This window comes from Chrysochloris asiatica, unplaced genomic scaffold, assembly GCF_000296735.1.
Source record: "Chrysochloris asiatica unplaced genomic scaffold, ChrAsi1.0 scaffold00126, whole genome shotgun sequence".
Lineage (NCBI taxonomy): Eukaryota > Metazoa > Chordata > Mammalia > Afrosoricida > Chrysochloridae > Chrysochloris > Chrysochloris asiatica.
The window spans coordinates 5,075,533-5,084,041 of NW_006408644.1; the positions used below are offsets into that span (position 1 = coordinate 5,075,533).

General features: G+C 40.9%; 1 pseudogene; it reads left to right on the forward strand.

Annotated features, from left to right (window-relative positions):
• Window positions 1-811: 811 nt before the first annotated feature.
• On the forward strand, window positions 812-1,947 carry LOC102838623 (annotated as a pseudogene).
• The last annotated feature ends 6,562 nt before the right edge of the window (window positions 1,948-8,509 follow it).

Sequence of the window (8,509 nt, forward strand, 5' to 3'; positions counted from 1 at the left end):
GGAGCAGAAAGCCTCATCTTTTGGAACAGCTGGTAGTTTTGAACTGCCGACCTTTCGGTTAGCATCCCGATTTGTAACCACTATGCTACCAGAATATATATATTCTGGTACTGCTTGGCAAAATTAACATTCCTTCCCTTTAAGCTGTTAACCCATTTTTTCCCTTGTTCCACCTTTCCAAATTCTATGTTGGTTAGTTACTACATTAAAAAAAAAAAAAAAAAAAAAAAAAAAAAATCACTAAACAGCAAAATAAAACCTCTCATCTGTAATAGGTAAGATTTGTGGTAATTTACCTGTCATTAATTTCCATGTGACTTAGAAATTTATTTTGTATTCAGATATATGGACCTCTGGCAACCGTATTTTCCTCATTTGCCACCATCTTACTCAAACCGAATTACTGATATTTCACTAGATACAGACTAAAGATCATCAAAGATGGGATAATCAAATTTTCTATTCTGAAAATTAAAGTCTAAAATTTAGAAATAGCAAGACAGTGTCTTTATGTACTTCAAAATTTGAGACCTAATTGTGCAAAATTTAAAGAATGTGGATGCTAACTGAAAATTTGATACCTAGTTGTGCAAAATTTAAGGAATGTGGATGCTAACTGAAAAGTCAGCAGTTTGATCTCACCAAGTGTCCTAACAAGAAAGTTCTGGCCCTGAATGGTTTATTACTAGGACAAAGTCCTGAACAGGGCTGTGGAGGGGAGAGAGATGGACTAAAATGGAAACAAGCTAAAAATTGAATTCTGAGTTATATCATAATGAGCATCAGGAACATCTTGGAGGTGGCCCACAGCAATGGAACAAACATGATATCATTGATCATTCTTCCCAAAGACCAGATATCACAAGTGGCAAAAATGTTAGCAGATGAATTTGGAACCACATCTAATATTAAGTCATAAGTAAACTGCCTTTCAATGCTGGGAAACATTACATTTGTACAAAAAGACTCAACTTTATAACAAAGTACAAACAATTGTGGAACAGTTGTAACAGAAAAAGGAAAGGAAAAGAAAGTCAACATTGACTTTGAGCCTTTCAAACCAATTAATATGTCATTGTATTTGTGTGACAACAAATTCTTACTCTTACAGCTCTACGTTTGGATGATAGCAAGTTTGGTTTCATGGTAATAGATGGCAGTCATGCACTTTTTGGCTCACTCCAAGGAAACACAAGAGAGGTCCTGCACAAATTCAATGTGGATTTTCCAAAGAAAGACGGTAGAGGAGGTCAGGCTGCATTAAGTTTGCCTGTTTAAGAATGGAAAAATTTCATAATTATTTTAGGGAAGTAGCTGAGACTGCTGTACAGCTGTTTATTTCTGGGGACAGAGTGATTGTGTATGGTCTCACGTTAGGTGGATCAGCAGCTAACTTTAAAAGTAAACTAAGTCAACCTGATATGTTTGATCAGTGGTTGCAATAAAAAGTTTTAAAATTAGTTGATATCTCCAATGGTGGTGAAAATGGATTCAACCAAGCTATTGAGTTATCAACTGAAATACTTTCCAACATGAATTTCATCCAAGAGAAGTAATTAATAGGATGATAATTTGATGAAATCACCCAGAACACAGTCAAGTACTGTTTTGAAGTTGAAGACACACTAAAGGCTTTGGAAATAGGAGCTGTAAAGATTCAAATACTCTATGAAAATTGGGATATAAGGAGATATGTTCTTCACTGCCAAGGCACAGAAGAGGAGAAAACTCTATACCTAACTCCAGAAGAAGAGAAGGATAAATCTCATTTCACAGGCAAAGAAACAAGACAGGAACATGAGTTGATTGTAAGCATTCCCTTATTGGAATGGGTTGCTAACAACAACGAAAAAAATTGAAGCTACATTGAAAATTGTCACAGATAAGTCACAAGAAGAATCCCAGTTTGTGAAGGTATTTGGTAGAATTGGAGGTATCTTGCAGTAGCAAAAAAAAAAAAAAAAAAAAAATCTAGAGAATGGATTACCAAGGAGGATATGATGATTTTTTTTTTTTTTTTTTTTTTTACCTTGATGACTACTGGGTCCAGCATTCAAATCAAGGAGCATACCCATGGTGGAATCCAAACAGATCCCAGCCTTACAAATGGAACATACTCAGAACTTAATCCATAAGCATTAAATATTGAAAAGAAAATTGAAACAAAACCAGAACCCTACACTTTGATTTGTCATGGTGTAAGTGAAGCAGTTTACAATTAAGTACCTAAATGCCACTAGAGACTAATTTAACAAAGAATCCCAGTTTATACTTTCACTCAATGATGAAAATCTGTTGCTCTTGTATTTTATGGAAAGAACTGATTTTTTAACCTTCATACATAGAAGCAAAACTATGTTAACGACTGTAAACCTTCAAAATTAATAGAAGTGGCATCATACTGGTTTTTTGTTGTTGTTTTTTTGATTGGAGAAAAATTAAATTGCAACATCTCACAATGATCCATTTACAAGACATTCTCAGGTTAGACTGCATAAAAAGGAATGTTGTTGCTGTTGTTGTCAGGTGTCTCGAGTCAATACCAACTCATAGTGACCCTAGGTACAACAGAACAAAACAGTGCCAAGTTCTGGGACAACCTCACAGTTGTTGCCACGCTTGACTCTACTGTTGCTGCCACTTTGACAATCCATATCCACTGGGATTCTTCCTCTTTTTTCTGACCCTCCACCTTACCAAACATTATATCCTTCTCCATCAACTGGTCCCTCCTAAAAATATGTCTGAAGTATGAGAAATGAAGTTTGGACATCCTGGCCTCCAAGGTGCACTCTGGCTGCACTTCTTCCAACACAAATCTGCTGGTTCCTTTTGCAGCCCATGTCACTTTCAACATTCTCCTCTAACACCATAACTCAAAAGTATCAATTCGTCTACAGTCTTCCTTTTTCACTCTCCAGTTTTTGCATGCATATGAAGTTATTGAAAATACCATGATTTGGGTCAGGCACACTTTAGTCTTCAAGCTGACATCTTTGCTCTTCAACACTTTAAAATAGGTCTTGTGCAGCCGATTTGCCCAATACAATAAGTTGTTAGATATCTTGACTGCTACTTCCATGACTGTTGATGGTTAATTCAAGAAGAATGAAGTCCTTGACAACTTCAATTTTTTCTCCATTGATAAGAATGTTGTTTACTGGTACAGTGGTGAGGATTTTTATTTTCTTCACATTGATATGCCATCCATATTGAAAGCTATGCTCTTTGATCTTCATAAGTAAGTATTTTAAGTCCTCTTCACATTCAGCAATCAAGGTTGCATCATCTCCATATCACAGGTTGTTAATGAGTCTTCCTCCAATTCTGATGCCACATTTTTCTTCATATAAACCAGCTTCTAGGATTATTTGCTCAGCATACAGGTTGAATAAGTATGGTGAAAGAATACAACCCTGTTGCACACCTTTCTTAATTTTAAACCATTCAGTGTCCCCATGTTCTGTTCAAACAACTGCCTCTTGGTCCTGGTACAGATTCCTCATGAGCACAATTAAGTGTTCCGGAATACTCATATTTCTCAATGTTGGCCATAGCTTGTCATGATCCACACAATCAAAAGCCTTTGCATAGTCAATAAAGCACAGGTAAACATCTTTCTGATATTCTCTGCTTTCAGCCAAGACCCATCGGCCATCAGCAACAATATTCCCCATTCCACATTCCTCTTCTGGATCAGGCTTGAACCTCTGGAAGTTCTCTGTCAAAGCATGCTAGCAGCTATTGCTGAATTATCTTTAGTAAAACTTTATTCACATGGGTTATCAAGGATATTGTCTGATGACTTCCATATTCCATTGGGTCAACTCTCTTTGGAATGGGCACAAATACGGTTCTCTTCCAATTAGTTGGCCAGATAGTTGTCTTCCAAATTTCTTGACATAGATAAGTGAGTGCCTACAGTGCTGCCTCACTTTCTTGGAATATTTCAATTTTTATTCCATCAATTCCTGGTGCCTCGTTCTTCGATAATTCTTTCAATGCACCTTGGACTTCTTACTTCAGTATCATTGACTCTTGATCATATGCTATCTCTTGAAACGGTTGAACATCAACCATTTCCTTTTGGTACAGTGACTCTGTGTATTCCTTACATCTTCTTTTGATGTTTTCTGCATCATTCAATAATTTTCCGAGATAAATCTTCAATAACAGAAGTGGTGGTGGCTGTGTGCCACTGAGTCGGTTCCAACTCATAGCAACCCTGTACAAGGTTTCTGAGGCTGTAAATCTTTACGGGAGCAGAATGCCTCATGTTTCTCCCGCGGAACAGCTGGTATTTTTGAACTGCTGACCTTTCAGTTCACAGACCAATTCTTGAATATTTTTTAGTTCCTCCATCTTGAGAAATGCTGAGCGTGTTCTTACTTTTTGTTTCCTGACTCCATATCTTTGCATATTTCATTGTATTATTTGACTTTGTCTTCTTGAGCTGACTTTTGGAATTTTCTTTTCAGCTCTTGTACTTCCTCATCTCTTCCATTACTTTAGCTTCCCTGTGCTGGAGAGCAAATTTCAGTGTCTCTGCTGACATCCATTTTGATCTTGTTCCCTCCTTCTTGTATTTTTAGTAACTTTTTGCAGTCTTCTTATGTGATGTTCTTGATGTCATCCCACAATTCTTCTGGTCTTTGGTCTTTATTGTTTAATGTATCAAATCTGTTCTTCAGATGAACTCTAAATTCAGATTGGAAATATGCAAGGTCATATTTTGGCTCTCACAGACTAGTTTTCATTTTTTTCAGTTTTAGTCTGAATTTGTGAATAAGCATTTGATGGTCTGTTCCACAATCTGCCCTGGCTTAGATTTGCCTGATGAGATAGAGCTTTTCCACTGTCTCTTCCACAGAAGAAATATGTGTGGTGAAATGTTGGAATAATTTCTCTTTTGGTCTCTGTTCAATGTTGAAAAGGTAAACTAATGGAAGTTATTTTCAACTTCACTCCCTCATTCTCCATCCCCTTCCAGACTGTCACTTTCAAGAATGCAAATTGCATTGCAAAGTCAAACTGACTAATGAAACATTTGTGCCAGTGCACTATGTCTTTCCATGTGTTTTACAGATGCATTTGTGCCCTGGTTTGAGGAGCCCTCAGCATCAATTGCATTGACATAGGTTCCCATCATGTTATCCTACTAAATTCCATTTTGGATGGATATAATGGGTGTTACAATATCAGGTCCGCCATTTTAGGCTGTACCTTCCGCTCCCCTCCCTTCAACTCCATTTTGTAATCTTAGGTTTCTGTTTCCCCGCCTTAAGCTACAAGGCGTGTAGTTTAAAGGGCAACCTGACTTTTGATAAGCGAGAGCTAAATTACCCCAGCAAAGACCACTCCCTTCCTGTTGAACCTAAATAAGATCACTCCCTTCTCATTAACTCTCTCTTCTCTTCTTATCTTTGCCTCCTGCCTTCTCTCTCTGGCAGAGGTTACCTTCCTCTTCCTTACCCTGAATAAAAGTCTCTAGAAGGGCCATCTGGTGTGCGGTGTGGTTGATGAGCGGCACCGGGTTGTTTTTTCCCTTGCATTGGTGTCAGAAATGGGATGGTTGAGGCCCCCGATTTAACATCGGAAGGCTCAGGACCCCAATTTTCCTGGCGCCCTAACCTGCTCATTTCAACATGCCCTCCCAGTGCCTGCGATCATCTTCCCTGACACCTTCTTAACACCCATCACCGGCAGGAGTTAATTCTTCAGACCTCTGGCTCGGGTAAGTCCCCTCTTGTGGCTGCCTTGGGTATGGAGATTTGGACTCTGGTAACCAGGACATAAGATTGTGTCCGGGACACAGACGAGGTGTCAGGTTCTATGTCTGCCCTAGTGAGTTGGGAACTCACTGGAACAAGTCCGGGACTTGTCCGTTTCACCACCACCACCTCGCCCACTGGAGGGACACCTCAGACCGTGATGTGTCCTCTGTTTACAGACCCCCTCCTTGTGGCTGGGACACCTCCACTGGTAGCCTGGGTCCCCACACCTCAGACTGGGTCTGAAGTGTGAGCACTGTCTGAACTTCAAGAAATGTATTAGGTTCCAGGCACTGTTTGCTGTCTTATTCCTGGTTGCTATGGGTTCCGGGTCCTCCATACCGACAGAGTCCCCCTTAGGGTGTTTGCTCCAAAACCTTGAAGGCTTAGACCTTGAAGCTAAGTGTCTTATATGGCTATCTACTCAAATTTGGCCTCAATACAAATTAGACAACCAAAATACCTGCCTGCCTAATGGCTCCTTCAAATCAGGTCTAATCCAAGACCTATTTAACTTTTGTGAGCCCCAGGGAAAATAGTCAGAGATCCCATATATCCAGGACTTTTCCTATCTTTGACCTTCTCTTTGTTCCATTGCTTATTCTCTTGACTCCATCAGCCAATTTGACCCAGCTGATGAACCCCCTCCCTATCAAAGAACCCCAAGTGCACCTCCACTCCCCACTTTGTTCCATCTTTCACCTTCTCCAGGTCCCCAGGAACTCCCCTTACCATCCTCTTCTTCTCCCGCCACTTCCCCTCCATATGTGCCTCCTTGTACTTGTTCCAAATCTCAAAAGTTAATGGACCCTGATTTTTCTCAGTCCAGTCATACAATAACACCCTTGCAGGAAGTGACTGGGGCAGAAGGAATTGTCCGAGTTCATACACCTTTTCCAATGGCAGACTTAGCTTTAATTCAATCCAGACTTGGGTTTTTTACCTCAAATTCTGCAACTTTTATTAAGCAGTTTCAATTTCTAATGCATGATATTTTTGTTATTTTTAACTAACTCTTTAACCCCTGAAGAAGGTAGGTGAGTGTTGGAACAGGCCCATACTCATGCAGACCAGGAACACCTCACTAATAACAATTACCGAGCAAGAGTGGAAGCCATCCCTGACAGGGACCCTGGGTGGAATTATAACACCCAGGCAGGTATTGTCAACCGAGATAGGTATATTAATTGTATACTTCATGGGCTGCACAAGGCAGCCATGAAAGCAGATAATTATGATAAACTTAGTGAAATTATCCAGTACAAGAATGAAAATCCTTCCACGTTTCTCCAGCAGCTCATTGACAGCCTGCGGCAATATACTAATCTCAATCCAGACTCTGCCAATGGCCAAAGGTTAATCATGGTGCATTTTTTCTGTCAGAGCTACCCCGACATCAGAATAAAACTTAAGAGGCTAGAAAGGGGTCCCCTAACCCATCAAGCAGAGGTTCTCGCTGTTGCATTTAAAGACTAAAATGGCCGAGATGACGCAAGGGCTGTAAAAAAAGTACCAGTTATTAGCTCAGGCCATCAACCCTACCTTGCCACCACGTGTAAGTGGGAAACCCGCAAAGCCTCCGGGACGCTGCTTCTGGTGCAACCAGGATGGACATTGGGTCAAAGAAAGCCCAAATCCCAAACCTCCCACCAGGCCCTTCCCCAAATGCAAGCAGAAGGGAATTTGGGGTTTTGACTGGCCCTTGGCGTCTACCCACCATCCGGTTGCCGCCCCGCGCCCCCCTCCTCAAGCGACCTTTTTGATCAAGCGGCAGAAGACCTATGAGGAGGCCCTGGCCTGTCTGGCCCAACACGGATCACCGCCCAGGAGCCCAGGGTAACTTTCACTGTGGCAGGTAGGATGATCGCCTTTTCTGCATTGCAGGAATTCTGGAGACCCACCTCCATGTGCGGGATTTCTATTGTTGGGGTAGAAGGTCAAATATGAAGCCCTCTGCAAACTCCCCTCCTTTTGTGCAAAATTGGCAATTTTGAATTTTTACATTCCTTTTTAGTCCTTCCCTCTTGCCCCATACCTTTATTAGGGCGGGGCATCTTATCTAAGCTTGGCACCTCCCTCAAGTTTGACTTTCAGGGCCTCTCCAGCACTCCAACATCTTCCTTTTGCCTCTTACTATTGCAGGCTATTGAACCTCAAGCCCCTCCTTCCCAGTGGTCCATCAGTCCAGACCTTGTGAATCCTAAAGTTTAGGACATACAGTCCCCTTCAATAGCCAAATGCCCTCCAGTCAAAATCCTCCTCAAAACCCCCACCATTTCCTTGCCTGAGCACAATACCCTCTACTACAGTCTAATCTTTTGGGATTACAGACAACTGTTAATGAATTACTTAAAAAAGGATTTCTAAAACCAACTAATTCCCCCTACAATACCCCTATCCTAGCAGTCAAAAAACCCAAGGAGGCCTACGCCTAGTTCAAGACTTTTGACTTGTTAATGCAGCTGTAGTCCCAGTTCATCCAGTAGTACCCAATCCTTACACTCTTCTGTCTTCCATTACCTCTAGCACCACACATTTCTCAGTCCTTGATTTAAAAGATGCCTTTTTTTCTATCCCTTTGCACCAAGATTCCTAAAATATTTTTCCTTTCACTTGGACTGATCCTACATCAAAGGTGTCCACTTAGCTAACCTGGACAGTCTTGCCACAAGGTTTCCGGGATAGTTCTCATCTCTTCGGACAAATCCTAGCCCAAGACCTGTCCCTTCTTCACTTAT